The sequence below is a fragment of the Chiloscyllium punctatum genome, chromosome 12 (genome assembly GCF_047496795.1).
Source record: "Chiloscyllium punctatum isolate Juve2018m chromosome 12, sChiPun1.3, whole genome shotgun sequence".
NCBI classification, from domain to species: domain Eukaryota; kingdom Metazoa; phylum Chordata; class Chondrichthyes; order Orectolobiformes; family Hemiscylliidae; genus Chiloscyllium; species Chiloscyllium punctatum.
The window spans coordinates 40,093,411-40,113,409 of NC_092750.1; the positions used below are offsets into that span (position 1 = coordinate 40,093,411).

The 19,999-nt window shown below is 39.5% G+C and overlaps 1 protein-coding gene across 2 annotated transcripts in view; it reads left to right on the plus strand.

Annotated features, from left to right (window-relative positions):
* LOC140483808 (receptor-type tyrosine-protein phosphatase gamma-like) overlaps positions 1–19,999 on the plus strand; it is a 706,675-nt gene that overhangs the window by 16,826 nt on the left and 669,850 nt on the right. The window lies entirely within an intron of this gene.

Sequence of the window (19,999 nt, forward strand, 5' to 3'; positions counted from 1 at the left end):
GACCATAGGGAAATGTTAGATCTGCTGGACCATTACTTTGCTTCATAATTCAAGCAGAAAAGGAGGATAACTTGCCAGAATCTCAAACAAATTAACAGAAAATGAAGGACCGGATCTAAACAAAATTAACTTGTGTAAATCTGCAATAATGGGAAATTAGTGGAACTGAAGATTGACAAATCCCCAGGAACTGATGGGTTTCATCCATGGGTGTGAAAGAAGGTCGGGCAGCACATTGTCAATGCCCTAATCTTAATCTTTCAGAGTTCCCTGGATTCAGGAATTATATCTCTGGATTAGAAATTTGTTCATGTCATTCTGTTCCTTAAGAAAGGTGACTGAGCGAAACCAGGGAGTTATCTAGCAGTTAGCCTAACATCTGTGGTGGGGAAATTGTTGGAGTGTATCATCAAGTAAATTGCAACTGATCACCTTTGGTAAGTCAGCATGGATTCATGAAGGGTTGGTTAGGCCTGACAAATCTATTAGCTGTGAATCATCATGTTTGGACTTCCTCATCATATAGAGGCAAACAGTAGGACCCCTACGAGACAATGACTCAATATATGTGGCTGGGCACTGGTGACAAAGTAGCAGTTAATTAGAGAGGGTGTTTACATGAGAATGAAGTTCAGGATGGGTACACTGTGGTGTGATTATGAGTGCGCGACTAGGGTGAGAGAATGGAGTTGCATGTGTAACGGAACATAGATCATGCCAACTATTTGTCATGGGTAGTGTGGCTTTGTGCCTGCTGTGCCGTTACAGTCAGAGGGGAACAAAATCAATTGCCAACATTTATCCAGGTGTATAGCTATCTTTCAAAGATGGTAAGATCCCCAGGGATGCTGATTTTTTTTCTGGCAATATTAGATTAGATTACTTAGTGTGGAAACAGGCCCTTCGGCCCAACAAGTCCACACCGACCCGCCGAAGCGCACCCACCCATACCCATTCCCCTACATCTAACACTACGGACAATTTAGCGTGGCCAGTTCACCTGCCCTGCACATCTTTGGACTTTGGGAGGAAACCGGAGCACCCGGAGGAAACCCACGCAGACACTGGGAGAATGTGCAAACTCCACACAGTCAGTCGCCTGAGGCGGGAATTGAACCCGGGTCTCTGGCGCTGTGAGGCAGCAGTGCTAACCACTGTGCCACAGTGCCACCCACTAATATCTGCTGAATGGCTGTCCCAAGAATGCATTGTGACAAGAGGAGAATTCATTCTCACAGGAGCGGCATAAGTAATTAATGAGGAACGTTTGGTGATAGCCAGTGAGAATCCCTCTAAATATCTCAACACTCACTTAGCCAAGAAAAATATATTCAGCCCATCATTACTTGGACAGAATTCTTAGATTGGACAGAATTTTTAGAAAGACAGCAAATACTTACTAAATTTTTCCCTCCTTATTAATCCTTTAGTATGAGAAAAAGTTAACTGGAATACTAAAAAGGTTTCTATAGATATTGGAAAAGCATTAACAAAGTGATGTTGGACCCCTGTGTCTGGTGAATTAATAATGGAAAATAAGGAAATGGCAGATGAGTTGAACCTTTATGTTGCATTTTTTTTGTATAGAATGCAGGTAGCTTCCTAGAAATAAATATATGCCACGAAATCGAAGCGATAGAGGAACTTTTTTTTTAAAAAAAGGAATTACTAGGGAAGTCGTATTGAGTAAATTGAGAGAACTCTTCGCTGACAAATTTCCAGATCCTGAAGGAATTCATCCTGGCATTTTCAGTGAAATCCATAAGATTGATCCACTAAATTGGAAGCTGATTTTCTTCTGCACAGACCTCTGAGGTCCATTTATGGTGGTAACTTCTGAAATTTAAATGTCAATTCTGGCAAGAGCACCGCCAATCTGTGTGCAGACCTGAGGTTGACTGCAAAGGTTGCAAAGTAACTTTTTTATTCAAAAAGGAAGCGAAGTGTAAAAGTAGGAAACTGCAGGCTGATTAGTCACACATCTGCTCTAGGGGATAATGTTTGGAACTATCAATAAAGATATTATAGCAGTGCACTGATAAAGATTCAAGATAATCAGGCAGACTCAAAATGGTTTTGTGAAAGGGAGATCATGTTTAACTCCTTTATTAGCGTTCTTTGAATAAATGATTTGTGCATTAAGGGGAAAACTGGTGGATGCACTGCATCTAGAATTCCAGAAACATTTGATAAGGTGACACGTTAATAACAATTGCCTCAATGAAAATTCATGGTGTGAGGGGGGACATTGGTAGAAAATTGGCTGGTGGGAGAGGGGTTAGGCATAAATGAGTCATTTTTTGGTTTGTAAGATGTAATGAATGGTGTGCCATGGGCATCAATACTCTGCTTCCATTCTTATAATTGGTAGAAATGACTTTGAGCTGAAGACCTAAAGAAGGGTAGAAAAGTAAGTTGTGAGGAGGACTTAAGGAGGATACAAAGAGATACGGATAGGTTAAGTGAATGAGCAAAGATGTGCAAATGGGATATAATGTGGAAAGAATAAAGTGTGTTTATCTCAATGATAAGAGATTATTATCTAAAATGGTGAGAGATTCAAAGTTTGTGAGAAGATTTGTAGCTTGGGTGCTCGTTGTGGTTCTGTTCGCCGAGCTGGGAATTTGTGTTGCAGACGTTTCGTCCCCTGTGACATCCTCAGTGCTTTGGAGCCTCCTGTGAAGTGCTTCTGTGATGTTTCCTCCGGCATTTATAGTGATTACTATAAATGTCGGAGGAAACATCACAGAAGCGCTTCACAGGAGGCTCCAAAGCACTGAGGATGTCACCTAGACAGGGGGCGAAACGTCTGCAACACAAATTCCCAGCTCGGCGAACAGAACCACAACAATGGTGAGAGATTGCATAGCTCTGAGATGTGATCGAATCTGGATGTCTAGTACATGAAACACTAGTCTATTACAAGTACAGCAACTAATGAAGAAATTTATTAGAATATTATTACTTATTGCAAGAGGACTTGAATTTTAAAAAAGGGAAGTTTTATTTCATTTTTACAGGGCACTGGTGAGACCATCTTGAGTACTGTGCATATTAATTTTATATATTTGATAATCTGACAATCCTCTAGTTGGTGAATCAAGATGAAATTTTTAACCAATTTCTTCCACATGCTGTTAAGACACAAGCATTATCAAGTACTTCATCAGAGAACAAAATCCTTATGTGACTAGATTACTTTGTTTAGACTCCTCATTGTCATGTTCAGAATTCACTTTGTCATGTATCAGTTTGAGAATTTTGTCTCTGCCTCTTCATTTTGCTTGTTTCACTGAATTACAATACTTCAAATCACACAGCCATATCTGGAACTCATTTGTCCATTTATTGCTAGTTTTGTTTCTGCTGCAGTAGCTAGACATGCTAAAGGTTTTTTCCCCCTCACGGAGTTAGCCTGGCATTGTAATCCTGCAATTGTATTAACTCCTGCATTTTTGTATCTGGATTATTTTGAAATTTGGCAGTTGTTATGGATTGAAAATTAGTTGGCTGACAGGAAACAAAGAGTAGTGATAAACGGCTCCCTTTCAGAATGGCAGGCAGTGACCAGTGGTGTGCCACAGGGATCAGTGCTGAGACTGCAGCTTTTTACAATATACATTAATGATATAGATGAAGTTATTAAAAGTAATATTAGCAAATTTTCTGATGACACAAAGCTGGGTGGCAGGGTGAAATGTGAGGACGATGTTAGGAGAATACAGGGTGACCTGGACAGGCTAGGTGAGTGTTCAGATGCATGGCAGATGCAGTTTAATGTAGATAAATGTGTGGTTATCCACTTTGGTGGCAAGAACAAGAAGGCAGATTACTACCTAAATGGAGTCAATTTAGGTAAAGGGGCAGTACAACGAGATCTAGGTGTTCTTGTACATCAGTCAATGAAAGCAACCATGCAGGTACAGCAGGCAGTGAAGAAAGCTAATAGCATGCTGGCCTTCAGAACAAGACGAATTGAGTATAGAAGCAAAGAGGTCCTTCTACAGCTGTACAGCGCCCTGGTGAGACCGCACCTGGAATATTGTGTGCAGTTTTGGCCTCCAAATTTGAGGAAAGACATTCTGGCTATTGAGGGAATGCAGCGTAGGTTCACGAGGTCAATTCCTGGAATGGCAGGACTGTCTTACGCTGAAAAATTGGAGCGACTGGGCTTGTATACGCTTGAGTTTAGAAGGCTGAGAGGGGATCTGATTGAGACGTATAAGATTATTAAGGATTTTGGGCAGCACGGTGGCACAGTGGTTAGCACTGCTGCCTCTCAGCGCCAGAGACCCGGGTTCAATTCCCGTCTCGGGCAACTGTCTGTGTGGAGTTTGCACATTCTCCCCGTGTCTGCGTCAGTTTCCTCCGGGTGCTCTGGTTTCCTCCCACAGTCCAAAAATGTGCAGGTTAGGTGAACTGGCCATGTTAAATTGCCCGTAGTGCTAGGTGAAGGGATAAGTGCAGGGGAATGGATCTGGGTGGGTTGCTCTTCGGAGGGTCGGTGTAGACTTGCTGGGCTGAAGGGCCGGTTTCCACACTATAAGTAATCTAAGATTGGACACTCTGGAGGCAGGAAGCATGTTTCCGCTGATGGGTGAGTCCTGAACCAGAAGACACAGTTTAAAAATAAGGGGTAGACAACTTAGAACAGAGTTGAGAAGAAACTTCTTCACCCAGAGAGTAGTGGATGTATGGAATGCTCTGCCCCAGAAGGCTGGGGAGGCCAAGTCTCTGGATACTTTCAAGAAAGAATTGGATAGAGCTCAAAGATAGTGGAATCAAGGGTTATGGGGATAAGGCAGGAACAGGATACTGATTGAGGATGATCAGCCATGATCATAATGAATGGTGGTGCTAGCTCGAAGGGCAGAATGGCCTATTCCTGCACCTTTTGTCTATTGTTATCCCCTTATTTTCTTTGTGTCAATGCAGAATATCTAGTTTGTTCCACAAAGCCTAGACAAATAGCTGTTTTCCCAAACTTTGTATTTTAAGGCAACAAACATCCAATACAACAAAGGCTTCCACTTAATACAAGCCACCCACTTAAAGTCATAGAGCTGTACAGCATCAAAACAGACCCTTGGGTCCAATTCATCCATGCTGACCAGATATCCTAACCTAATCTGGTGCCATTTGCCAGTGCTTGGCCCATATCCCTTCAAACCCTTCCTCTTCATATTCCCATCCAGATGCCTTTTAAATGCTGTAATTGTACCAGCCTCCACCACTTCCTCTTGCAGCTCATTCCATACTTGTACCACCATGTGCATGAAAATGTTGCTCCTTTTAAATCTTTCCCCTCTCACCCTAAAGCTATGCCCTCCAGTTCTGAACTCTTTCCCCCAAACCCTGTCTTGGGGAAAAGGCCTTGTCTATTTGTCCTATCTAGGCCCCTCTGATTTTATAAACCTCTTTCAGGTCACCCTGCAGCCTCCGATGCTCCAGGGAAAACAGCCTCAACCTATTCAGCTTCTCCATGTAGCTTAAATCTTCCAACCCTGGCAACATTCTTAAATCTTTTCTGAACCCTTTCAAGTTTCACAACATCCTTTCGATGGGAAAGAGACAAGAATTGCACACACACTTCCAAAAGTGGCCTAATCAATGTCCTGTACAGCCGCAACATGACCTCCCCACTCCAGTACTTAATACTCTGTCCTATAAAAGACAAATGCATTTTAGCACAATCCACTAATTTTAGGTGCTGGTTTAGAGATTTCCAACAGAAATTTTGTAAATCTATTGAAGTCCATCATTCTTTCATATTCTTTCACCTTCTGTTGTTGTTTTTTTTAAACTCACTTGTGGGGTGTGGCTGGCTGAGCCAGCATTTATTGTCTATTCCTACTTGCCCTTGGGAAGGTGGTGGTGAACTGCTGCCTTGAACCACAGCAGTGCATGTGCTGTAGGTTCAGACAATACCCTTAGGTAGGGAATAGATTAGATTCCACCATGTCTGAGACATTTGAGGTCAGATGGAAACTTTTAGGGGCCTGAAAGATGTGGTGTCTCATGAGATTTGAGATAGAAGACTAGAGAGGCCAATCTTGAAGTCCTGAACACTGTATCATTTATGTATCTGCCAAATGACAGGTGCATTTTCTTGCTAAGCAGCAGCAAGTTGCCAATTAACAGGATTATTGCTTGTTAAACACCTTATTAACAGTACAACTTGCTTCATTGATATTCAGCTTTCTTGCTTGCAAACGTGCCAAACAAACTAAATATTGAGAATTTTCAACATGGATGTTAGAGCAGATGCTCGTGACTCAAGCTCACCATTGACTGCGAAAAGTCTCCATTTTGCTCAGCACCAAACAACATTCTCAGGCTCTGCTAAATGGGTACTGACAACATGCACCCTTGGTCAACATATGTTGGCATCTAGCATGTGCCAGACTCTAAGCACCTTTGTGGCTCACCTCTAGTCTACTTACAGTATGCTTATATATTTCATTGCTACACCTCAGCTCCATCAGTAACAATCATAATGCTATTACAAGGTCACAGTGCGTGGTCAGGGGCGTTCACTCAGCTCATCGACTGACTGAATCTCCACCCTATTCACTTGTTGTCATAATGCTCCTATACTAAGCCTGCGTAGATGCTCACAACATCCTTGCCTTGCATAGCGTTGCCTTGCCATTTTACACTTTGCCCCCTTGGTGAGAGATACTAGGCCTACAAGCTAGGAAGCTTGTCACGGTTGTCAGGAAGCCCCACTCTGGTCAAAGGATACAGCGTTCATTGTGGGCTCCCCCTGCAGAAATTCGATAGCTGCTTCCGATATATCAATCGAGGATTTTGCATGCCATCAGTCAGTTGCTGAGAACAGTCAGAGTCCAGATGTTCTCCACTTAAGGGGTAAGGAACAGAATATCATGCACAAAGCCATCCATCTTGACTCCTCTTACCTTTTTTTGTAGTGGAATGAGAGACAGGCAGGTATTAAAGAAGATACAAGTGTTACTTTTGGTGCAGGTGGGGAGGTATCCCAAACAACTGAATAGTTAGTGCAGAAGGCATGCAGAGTAAATGAAGCTGGGGTTGGAGTAGATGACAGCAAGTGAGCAAAGATGTTGCAGGCATTCAGGAGAGAAGTCTAGCATGAGCCTTGGTGGAAGGTAGGTGCAGTCGCAGAGTGAATGTGAAATATTGGAGAGAAGATGGTGGTACTTATGGTGACAGAAGTTGAGGGTTATTGACCTTTTTTCTACACTGCTTTGCACCACTCCAGATGGCTGAAACTGCACTGAATCGAATTGTAACCTTGGTCAGGCTGAGATAGTCAGTCTAGTGTTGTGGCCTCCATTGCTTGCCCTGGGAAAAGTGGATATCTAGTGTGTGCACTGCTCCATCCAGCAGGACATCCAAGTCCCTGTCAATGACGCTGGGTGCCAAATTTCCTTATTACCATGACTTTGGAAACTGCTAGGCTAGGGCTGCCTTGTGCAGTTCCTAAGTGCTTATCTGGGTGCACCTTCTCTACATATTCATTTCCACCTTGCATGGCTGATATAGTCCACACTCTCTCAAGAACGAATGCAGGGTAATCATTTGTTTACAATGTCCCCTCACTTTCTGCCATTTTCCAAATATTCACATTGGGTTTAGTTTATTTTTTATTATTATTTTCATCCTTTTTTCTTAGTCAACTGTTTACAGCAAACATTTCTTTCCAAAGTTATTTTTTACAGATTTGAGTAAATATGTATTGCAAACATTTTGACTTGATTATTACAGAATTTGCAATGTAATTCACCTTGTCCTCATACAGTATGTTCCACTCAATATAATTGTAATGATCTCAATGTTTACAAAATACATTCCAGATCAGGGATACAGCCTAAGGGCATAACATCTCAACTTGGAAAATATCAGAAGACTAGTAATTTTTTTTTTGTTATAAACCATGTTCCCCGATGTGGTGTCTCTATATGTTTTCATTGCTCTTGATTCAATGTAAATTCTCTGTGAGGCATATAGCCCAAGGGGTTCTGCATTTTTCAGCCCCTCTATATACAGTACTATATGACTGTAAAGCTTTTGACAGCAACCGCTCCCCATTGTGCCTCTGTAGTGGTTGCCCTTCACCCTTCAGCACTTAGATTATGACATTGCAAGATTCTAAACTACGACATTGCATTAAGGAAAACTTGTTGCACTGACCAGAAAGACCAAAAAGTTTTGGAACCAAAGATTGTTTTAATTCCAAAACGTTTGGCAGTGAAGAATAGCTCTGCAGCCAATTTTTACATACTTTAGCAAGTATTTATTTATTTGAGATAAAGTTTACAAGCAGGCACAGTCTAACAGAACCACCACATCAGTTTGTTCTTGCTGATAAGGATACAAGTTAATTTGCATGTAATACCCATAAACCTTAAGAAATTAATCACAATTAATATGCAACTGACAATAGCCAATTAATCCACATGATTATATCTAGAGGGGTTGCTTGTCAGGTGCCAGTATCAAAGACGTTTTGAAAGCTGAAGTGATCAGGCTTCTGTGCTATTCTAATCTATAATGCCAGAGAATTCAGAATGCTGGTTTGGTATTCCTGAGAATGACTTCACTATCTAAGTGATTTTAGATGCAAAAAGGTATTATTAATTTTATCCAAATACTGAATTGAGTGAATCAATCTGCAGTATTTTTTTGTCTTGGAATTCATTGGCATTCTTAATCTGAGGGCACAATTACTGGAATTAAGCAAAAAGTAGTGTGTAATTAACACATCAATTACTTTACCTTTTTTAATGTGTACTAATCCCACAAGTTATGCAGAGAAATTGAGGTTTCAAAAATAGTGTCAAGAAACTCAAATCTCATTGGTTTGCTGTCACTGACAAAGTCCAGCAGTGCTTGGGTTCTGCTTCCTCACTGTAAAATGTATGTTGGTGCCAAAGTGTATGAGACCTTACTTTTTAAAGCCATCAGTCCTCAGACTTGGTCCTGAGGTTTTTCACTTTCACCCAGTTTTGTACAAGTAAAATTTAAGGCCTCAAAATACTTGAATCAATCCACTACATTTTATAAAACTTCTGTATCCATGTTATTTAAGTTTATTTTCTGTTGCTTGGTTGAGGGAGGATAAGCACTTGGCAAGTATTAATGGCTTTATTTAAATTATAATAATGCAGGAAGACCACACTGTTGAATATTCAAGTCATGCATCTGAGCTAATTATCCAGGCACCATCAAGTTGATGCAACAACTGCATACCCACATACACTGTATTCATTCAGAGTATTATTGTGTAAGAAACTTGGCTGTTTCAGCATAAAGTGATCAATATTTAAAATTTGGGTTTGAGATCAAAGGATCTTAGCCAGTAAATATCCTCCAATTTCAAATAAAAACCCAATCACTTCCAAGCACTAATACATGCTGCCTTAATAATAGAGTGAGCATTACATTTTTTTTGCAATTTCATAGTTTGAAAATGTGGATTAAATCAGTCGAGCAATTTTTGTAAAAAGGAATATTCAATTAAAGATTTATATAGCAGGAAATGGAAGGCAAGAGAGGGGACTAACATATTGAACGCAGGTAGATTTTTTTCACTCCCTTTTTAAAATTGTTTCTTTTTTTTTGTACCTTTTTTATGCTGCAGTCCTGAATTTATTCCTGATGTGCAAATGGGATTTTTTTTCAAATGATTGTTACCTGAGCTGAAAATAAACAAAACTGTCAACCTTTTTTATGCTGGGCTGTTTTGTTTCAGATGATAAAAGCATTGGTAATAAAACAAATTGATGCAGTAATTGTATCAATTAAATATACAATTAAAACCAAGATTAACAGATTAAAAATTATAATTAAGATCTATTACATTTTCTTGTATTCTATTGCAAACATGTCTTCTATTTGGTACAGCAGTTTTGTGTCCAGACAAAAATGAAGTTGATGTTGAATACTAAAGATGTTAGAACACATCAAGTCATCTCCCCAGTGCTTGTTTTATTATTATATAGGTATGTTTGAATCTAACATAAAAGATCATACCTTGCAAGATGTGACATTGTTTTATTTGCAGGAATTCAAGACATATCAATCTACTTACTTTTTGTTTCCAAGATCTTCCATAATATTTTGGTTCTTAGAATTAACTTGTTTTGCAATTTTTTTGTTTAGAAAATCCTTGCCTATTTTGTGAAATTGTGCAGCTTTATTAGGCGATTATTATAGGAGAATGCAGTAACGCTGAGGTAATAGAGCTGAGAATTGCACACTTTGCTGGTCAGGGTAATTTTTTTGACTCCCTCTGGTTCAAAGGAGTCTGACTTTGAAGTGTTAAATTGAATTTCCTAAAGCTTAACTACTGAAACAAACATGTTGGAGGAGTTTAAAGCAGAAGTAAGTGAAGTATAATACTGAACATGCAAGATCGATTCGAAGGAAAAAGGATTTGCATTTATTCAGTGACTTTTACAACCTTGGAACATCATGAAGTATTTTACAGCCAATGAAATGTTTTTTGAAATGCAATCACTATTATAATATAGGAAATAGAGCAACCAGTTTGCACTTGGCCTGATCTCACAACCTGCAATGTGATGTGATAATATTGATTTGAGGTTTAAGTACTATCGAGGACAACCGAGACAATTCGGTTTCTTTTCAGAATTGTGTTATAGGACCTTCTACATGCACCAGAGCCCTGCCACAAGCCACAAGCCACATGTAAGTAATATGGGGAATTTACAGGCCATAGGTTGGAAGGAGAGTGGTACAGTGGGTGGGCAGGATCCTTCTCACAGTGAGTAGATCAGCACTGTATCTGTTCTACTTGTAACAAGGTAATTACCAATAGTGGTAGGATGAAGCTCTTCAGTTGTTCTCAACTGGCAACTTAAGAACTTCTGGCTGTCGGGCAGGGAGGTTGATTGTGGATCTTGCCACCCAGTACTTCTTTTGGAAGAGGCAGGAACGCTGTGAAATTAAGACACACGATCATTCCACCTGATTAAATGCTGTTCCCACCTCCCATACTTGCCACCAGATGGAGTTTATGATTCTCCCATGTTCCAAGATTATTCATATTTATCTTTCTCTTGGTTACTCTGAGTAAGCATAGGTCGAGTAGTTTTGCAGAAATGTGTTCTGGATCGCTTAGCATTTGCAGAACTCTTGGTGGAGTCATTTTATATTTTACCTCTTCTCACAGCCTTATGCTATGCAAGTATTGATGGTATTGGGGTGGATTTTCTTTTTTACTCTAATCCACTTAACCTGTGATCAAAATAAGAGTATAAGGATTTGGTAATTTTGACTGCATTAAGAAGATATTAATAACTAGAAATCAAGACAAAATATAATTTCGTTGATAATTTTGGCAGGTGTCTGTAATTGTGTATAACAATGAGGTTAAGTTGAAATTTTACAAAACATTGTACTACGTTCTTTCAATGAAAGCCAAACATATCAGTAAATGGGAGATTGACATAACTGCTACCATTGAGGATATTGTGTTTATGTTCTAAAGTGAAATGTGACTGAGGAAGTAAAATAACAATTTTTGTGAATGATAATTCATGCAAAATGCATGTTTGTATTTCTGTGGGGTTATTAATGATTCTACAAGCAGTGACTCAACTGGACAGATAACTATGCTGGCAGCTTTCTTATGGGTTTGCTGTGATTCTTATGTGTCTTATTTTACTTGGTGGAAATAGGAAATTGAAAAACCAAAATGGAACTATTAGAGACACTTTGAGGTTGCTATTTTTGTTCAATGTAATTCAGTAAAACATTGTAAACTTTTACAATGTAAATAGTTCTTCAGAAGATGCAGCTACAGTTTTAAAAAGGGGTGACTGAAGCATTGTTGAATGTTTCCAGCTTAACTATCTGCAGGCCCAACCAAATGCTCCAGAGATATGATTTAAAATCCCATCCGTGCAGCTCAGGGATTTTAAATTCAATTAATAAGTTTGTAATAAAAAGTTTGTATGAATAATGATGATCATGCACCTATCTTATTTATGTAAAGAAATTTGTTTTTGTCGTGTCCTTCACAGAAAGAACTGTTGATCATACTTAGTCTGGTGTATGAGTTTATGACTACAGCTATATGATTGACTGACTCTGACTCAAAAATTACCTCGCAGGTAAAACATTTAGTTTAAGGACCATGCGAGCTGGACAATAAATGCTGGCTTTGTTTGTGAAGCTGACATAGATCATAGAATCTCTACAGTGTGGAAACAGACCATCTGGTCCATCCAGTCCACACTGACCCTCCCTTTCCAATTACTTTACATTTCCCCAGATTAATACTCCTGAGAACAATTTTTTTTTAAAATTGAACTTGGACAATTTAACTTTGTACAGGGCATAAATAAGTTGTGCTTTTTATTTTGGTTTTGAATTTCTAATACTATTTGCACTTTTTTTGATTGAATGTACATTTCAGATCATTCATTAAGTTGTTTAATTATCTTCTAAAGTTGTTGCTTGTATTGAGCAGTTATTTTCTCGTTTGTTTTGAAGGTCACATGATTTTGGATTGATTGAACTTGGCATAATTCCACTAATACTTAAAGATTACAAGTGACCATAGGCCTGAGGAGAATTTGGTCCTTTAAACTCATGTAAACAAAATTTGAATGTTGATAAATGGTTAATTGTAAAGGAATCAAGGTCTGCATGACAACGCATTTGACCATTATTGTGCATTTTTAAGTGTACAAATACAAAGCATTTGAATTCAGCTACAATATTTTATTTGCATTTGCTCCTTCAAACTTGTATTGATTTTAAAGTTGATTTGTTTCAAAAGCTGAGTCACGGCCATCACTGTCTACTGCACAATTCTCCGTAGTCTTTACAGGAATTTTTATCCAATTTCAAAGTAAGAGTGGTTATGAGATTCATTTTGCTTTCAGTTCAATAAGCATATAAAGATGATTAACTTGTAAATTGAGTTGGTTCTCTTTATTAACCTTAAAATGTTTTAAGATTCTATAATTCTGTGTAATTTGAAATTATGCATCATAATATTATTTATCATATTTTGAGACCAGAGTCTCAAATTCTGTTCATATTGTCCTATACAAAGTGCCTCAAATAGAAGAAGGGTCACTGGACCCAAAACATTAATTCTGTTTTCACTTAACCGAAGCTGACAGACTTGCTCAGTTTTTCTTGCAAATTCTGTTTCTGATTTCTAGCATCTGCAGTTTTTTTTTGCCACAAATACTTGCCAGAACAGAGAGGCACAGAAGAGTCCTGAGTTAATGCTTTCGGTCAATGACCTCTGTCAGAAAAACAGAAGGAAAGGTCTTTGCTATGGTGGAAGATAGGGTGATGATGCAAGGAAGAAGGGACTGTTAAAGGGGACAAGTGAAGAAATAAAGGAAGGGCCAAGAGGAGCTTTGAACAGTAGCAGCAGAACCATTACCAGCAGTCACTGGCTGAAAAAATGATCTCAAGTTATTGAACTTGGTGTTGCCTCGGAAGTTGTAGTATCTAATTGAAAGATGAGCTTCATTGGAATAGTGTAGGAGGCAGAGGACAGAAAAGGCATAGTGGGAGTGGGATGGAAAAGTTAAAATGGCAAGTGACAGTAACTGCCGTGGGTGGTGTGCTGCTCTAAATAATTGTTTTCACACCTGTTCAAAGCTGCTGATGCTGATATTTAAACTTCTGACTTTTTAACATCCTATGTGTATTTGGCATGTTTTCATGCTTTCTCAAACTGTCCATTTAGCTCCAACAATTGCTCTTTCATTAGTCACTTCTAAAATCATCTTTTTAAAAATACTTTCCTTTTGGCAACACTTATACATTATGCTTCAAACTTTTTTTTCTAATTGTTTGCACTTCTTTCAAATTTCCAACCTATCCATTTTTCCTTATTTCACTTTTTTTGCATTTAGGCAATGGGAATACATTTTTTATGTTAACCAATCTGCTTACAATTTTGAAGACATCTGTTATCATCTCTATGCTTGCAAATCTGTTGTCACTGACATAAATTTGGCTGAGAATATCGGAAGCAAGGTTAGTAAATTTGTGGATGACACCAAAATTGGTAGTGTAGTGGACAGTGAGGAAGATTCTGTTGGGATGCTGAGGCTGAACTCGGTTAATTAAAACCAAACACTCAGAACAGCTCGCCTCTCCTTGTGATCAGTTAAAATGAGTGAGTGACAGAACTCCTAAATACCACGACTTAAAGAAAAATAACAATTAATTTTTTCTGACTCTAATAGTGAACATGAAACAGAAGCTAGTCACAGATCCAAACACCCCTTTTCTTAATTACTTACTGTCTGACTCCAACTCTATAAAATAATATGCTATTATAATAACTCACTTATTAAACATTACATTAACTTAATCTCAAGACCACATAGTTTCAGCCGTTTTCGATGGCTTTCACTCTTCTGGCTGCTGATCTCCCTGATTGATTGTCTTCTTTTTTGTTTTGCTGTGTGTTTGTTTCACATGAAAAGAAACCTTTGATAGAGAGTGTTTTCTAATTTCTCTGAGAGCAAGATATTAGATGGTCAGTTGCTCTCCCTCTAATTTTCAAATTAAAGGCTTATTTACCCTCTTACACATTAGATTCTTATAATTTGATTGGTTTCCGGGTGCCAGAACAATAAAATTCAAATTCCATTGATTTCTGGTATCCTGGGCATAGTTTTAAGCTAATTGATTAAATTCGAATTGTTGTCAAAACAGCAACAAAAACTCAGGTATCCATTTAACGATCAATTGTAATATTTGGAACCTTTAGCTGGCAGCTGCAGCTGTACTTTAAATTCAGAGAAGCACTTTCTATCTTAAAGTGACCATATATACTTTTGACTTTGTAACATTAGGCCAATAGGCTGAGAAGTGGCGGATAGAGTTTAATTTAGATAAATGCAATTATTGATAAGACAAATCAGGGCAGGACTTACATAGTTAATAGTAGGGCACAGTGGAGATGAACAGAGAACTGGGGTTTGATGTACGGATTGAAAGTAGTGTCACATGTAAACGGAATGGTGAAGATGTTTTTTGGAATGCTTACCTTCATTGCTCAGAGCATTGAGTATAGGATTTGGGACATGATGTTGTGGCTTTACAAGACATTGGTAAGCCTTTGATTAGAAGGACATCAAATTGGAAAGGCAACAGAATATTGGCAAGAATCTTCCTTGGTTGGAGTTGTAAGGAAAGGTTGGATAGGCTGTTACTTTATTCCCCTGGAGTGTAGGAGCTTGAGGGGTGACTTATAATATCATGAGGGGCAGAGTTTAAGGTGAATACTAAAGATCTTTTCCCTCGGGTAGGGGAGTTCAAAACTAGAGAGCATAGATTTAAGGTGAGAGGTAAAGGATGCTTAAAAAAGACCTGAGGGGCAACTTTTTCCTAGAGGGTATCCTATCTATGGAATGAGCTGCCAGAGAATTGCAAGATGCAGGTACAGTTACAAAATTTAACATTTGGACAGCTTCACTAATTGGAAAGGTACAGTTGGATATGGGCCAAATAGAACGAGTTTAATTTGGGAAACCTGGTAGCATGGAGCTGTTGGACTGGACAGTCTGTTTCTGTGCTGTAAAACACTATGCCTATAAAACGAAAACCCAGCTTCCCCATGGCCAGTGCTTCCTACTTTTTGTTCTTCGTATGTACTTGATTTGTTGCACTGCATTGTTTGGATTGCTGTGTGGTTGTGCACATGTGCAGTTCAAGAAAGAATATTCTTCGTAACTAAACATGAAATAGACATGAAATAGTTCAAGTAGAATGTGCCCAAGTGTCTTTTAGATCCCCCTCATTGCTCATATTGTTCAGGTTACTATTTGGCTATCAACCTTTTAAGTCAGTGGACAGTGCTGCTTTGAACTTTGTCCATCTGAACTAATAGTGGGCTAGCATGGTGGCTCAGTGGTTAGTGCCAGGGACCCAGGTTCGATTCTAACCTCCAATGCCTGACTGGCTGGCTGTGCAAACTCCACAGAGGCAGTCAATCTCCTGGTGTTTCCTCCCACAGTCCAAAGATGTGCAGGTTAGGTGGATTGGCCATATTAAATTGTTCATAGCATCCAGGGATGTGCAGGCTAGGAGGATGAGCCTTGGGGAAATACAGGGTTCGAGGACAGGGTATCTGGGTGAGTTGATCTTCAGAGGGTAAAAGTAAACACGATGAGCCAAATGGCCTGGTTCCACATTGTAGAGATTCTACAATTTTTTTAAAAGAGAGAACATTATAAAGTCATAGAGATGTACAGCATGGAAACAGACCATTCGGTCCAACCTCTCCACGCCAACCAGATATCCCAACTCAATCTAGTCCCACCTGCCAGCACCCAGCCATATCCCTCCAAACCCTTCCTATTCGTATATCCATTCAAATGCCTCTTAAATGTTGCAATTATACCAGCCTCCACCACATCCTCTGGCAGCTCATTCCATACATGTACCACCCTCTGCGTGAAAAAGTTGCCCCTCTGGTCTCTTTTTATATCTTTCCCGACTCGCCCTAAACCTATGCCCTCTAGATCTGGACTCCCCGATCCCAGGGAAAAGACTGTCTATTTATCCTATCCATGCCCCTCATAATTTTGTAAACCTCCTATAAGGTCACCCCTCAGCCTCCGACGCTCCAAGGAAAACAGTCCCAGCCTGTTCAGCCTCTTCCTATAGCTCAAATCCTCCAACCCTGGTAACGTCCTTGTAAACTTTTCTGAACCCATTCAAGTTTCACAACATCTTTCCGATAGGAAGGAGACCAGAATTGCACACAATATTCCAACAGAGGCCTAACCAATGTCCTGTACAGCCGCAACATGACCTCTCAACTCCTGTATTCAATACTCTGACCGATAAAGGAAAGCATACCAAACACCGCCTTCACTACCTGCGACTCCACTTTCTCGGAGCTATGAACCTGCACTCCAAGGTCTCTTTGTTCAGCAACACTCCCTAGGACCTTATCATTAAGTGTATAAGTCCTGCTAAAATTTGCTTTCCCAAAATGCAGCCCCTCGCGTTTATCTGCATTAAACTCCATCTGCCACTTCTCAGCTCATTGGCCCATCTGGTCCAGATCCTGTTGTAATCTGAGGTAACCCTTTTCGCTGTCCACTACACCTCCAATTTTGGTGTCATCTGCAAACTTACTAACTGTACCTCTTATGCTTGCATCCAAATCATTTATGTAAATGACAAAAAGTAGAGGACCCAGCACCGATCATTGTGGCACTCCACTGGTCACAGGCCTCCAGTCTGAAAAATAACCCTCTACCACCACCCTCTGTCTTCTACCTTTGAGCCAGTTCTGTCTCCAAATGGCTAGTTCTCCCTGTATTCCATGAGATCTAACCTTGCTAATCAGTCTCCCATGGGGAACCTTGTCGAACGTCTTACTGAAGTCCATATAGATCACATCTACAGCTCTGCCCTCATGAATCTTTGTTACTTCTTCAACATGGATAGTTTGGGCAGCCATATTCATGCTACCTTTGTTGATTTATCTTCAGCTTTTAATACCATGCAGCCATTGTCTTATTTAAGAATTGGAAAATTTTGTTTATTCTACTGCCCTACTTTGGATGAGTGATTCTCTTCAGTTGTATCCAAAGTGTTAGGTTCTGGGATTTACTGAGACCTTGTGGTCACATACATATGGGGCACAATATTACTATCTTTTGTCTGTCTTTTTTGTTGAAGGGTTTCATGAAGACTCACTTCTCAAGACGTGGCTGGATTTCACAAACTAACATTCCAAATGCACCTCACAAACTACCTACCATGCCCCCATGATGTTCCTCTCATCCAATGCTAGCTGGATTCTACCACTTTTAGCCAGAGGTATTTGCCACTGCCAGGATATCCCAGAATATACTGTCAAGCATAGTACTGGCATCATCTTGAAGAGGTTATTGTGTTCCCTGAGCAGTGCTGGCAGTACAGTGATATTTTCTGTGAATTAAGCAGAGAAGGGGAAATTAGTGCCATGCTTTATGGACAGGGATCTACAATCCAGCTGTTTTATGTGGCTATGATTGACCATCACATTCTTGTATGACAGCCTTGCCTTGTAATGCTGTAGGCAAAAAAAAACCTCGTTTTCAGGGTACAGAGTTTACTGAAACAGGCAGGAAGAACATTTGATGAGCTGACCTTCTTGACAAAATCTGCTCTTGAAAGATTTAGACACAAATAGAGTGTCATGAACAATGAAAATCACCCTTGTCTCAGTGGTTCTGTTGGACTCATTCAAGCAAAAAGGTTGTAATCCCTCATATTCAGGACAAATCAGCTTTTGAACTCGTTCATGCCCTTCTCTGTAAGACCTTTTAACCAGATCTGATATATTGATGAGGATATCTACTCTGCATCGAAGTTGTTGACTGATCATTCTAATTACATTAAAATAGTTTTGAGATAGAATAACTTTATCACTATTAATTACTTCGTATAGAGAATAATGTCCCCAAAATGAATGTGTGGAATTTTCTTTGTGGAGAATAAAGCAGAAGTTTGATGTTGATTTTCCTTCCCATCCAAACATTGGACACACTAATTGATTTCGAGTATATCATTTGCGTGTTACCTGGCTTGTGGTTCCTACCAGAACATTCCTACATACCTGGAATTTGAGCTCCTTAATATGTTTGATATTGAAACTAGGAGCAGGAGTTTGCCATTCCACCATTTGAGCCTCCTCTGCCATTGATTAAGTCAATGGATCAGCCATGCCCATAATGGCAGGTGATAGAATGGTGGTAAAAAGTCGCTTTTTGGATTGGAGACCTGTCATCAGTGTTCCACAGGAATCTGTTCTGGGTCCTCTTTTGCTTGTCATTTATCTAAATGATCTGGATGAGAATACAGAAGGCATGGTATCCTCATCAATTTTTCAACCAACACCAAAATTGGTAGCATAGTAGACAGTAACGAAGATTACAATGGAATCTTGATCAAATGGGCTAAAAAAATAGTGGATGGAGTTTAATTTTGGATAAATGCAAGGTATTGCGTTTTGGTACAACAAACAGGAGCAGAACTTTTACAATTAATAGTAGGCCCTTGGGTAATGTTGTTGAACAGAGGGACCTGGCCGGGGGTGGGAGTGGTGGGGGTCGGTTACATACATAATCCTTTTGAAGTTTGCATCACGTATAGATAGGATGCTTAAAAAGGTGTTTCACTCACTCCTTTTGAGTATAGGAGTTGGGAAGTCATGTTGAAGTTGTACAGGACATTGGTGAGGCCTCTTGAGTACTGTGTCCAGTTCTCGTCCCTCTATTATAGGAAGGATATTATTAACCCGGAGAGGGTTCAGAAGAGAATTACCAAGGAGGTTGCTGGGTAGGAAAGGTTTGAGTTATAAAGGAAGGCTGGGACATTTTTCATTGAAGCAATGAGCTTGAAAGGTGCCCTTTTATAGACTTTTATAAAATTATCTGACAATCATCTGATGAAGGAGCGTCGCTCCGAAAGCTAGTGTGTTTCCAATTTAACCTGTTCGACTATAACCTAGTGTTGTGATTTTTAACTTTGTACACCCCAGTCCAACACCAGCATCTCCTAATTTATAAAATTATCAGGTGTATAGATAGGCTTAATGGTAGGTGTCTTTTCCTGAGGGTGGGGGATTTGAAGATGAGGTGAGAGGATTTTTTTAAGGAAATAGTTCACGCGTGGAATGAACTTCCAAAGGAAGTGGTGAATGCAGTTATATTTACAACATTGAAAGGCACTTATCTAAGTATATGAAAGGAATTATTTAGATGGATATGGGCCAAGAGCAGGCAGGTGGGACTAGTTTAGTTTGGGATTTTGGGTTAGCTTGGACCTGTGGGACTAAAGGGTCTGTTACTGTTTTATGACTCCATCTCAATTGTATATTCCTGCTTTCACCCCACACACTTCTTTCTTTGATCCATTTTAAAGTATCTTTTAACTATCTCCTTTCCTGAGTATATTCAGTGACTTTGCCTCTACAGGCTTCTGAGGTATAGAATTCCACAAGCTCACT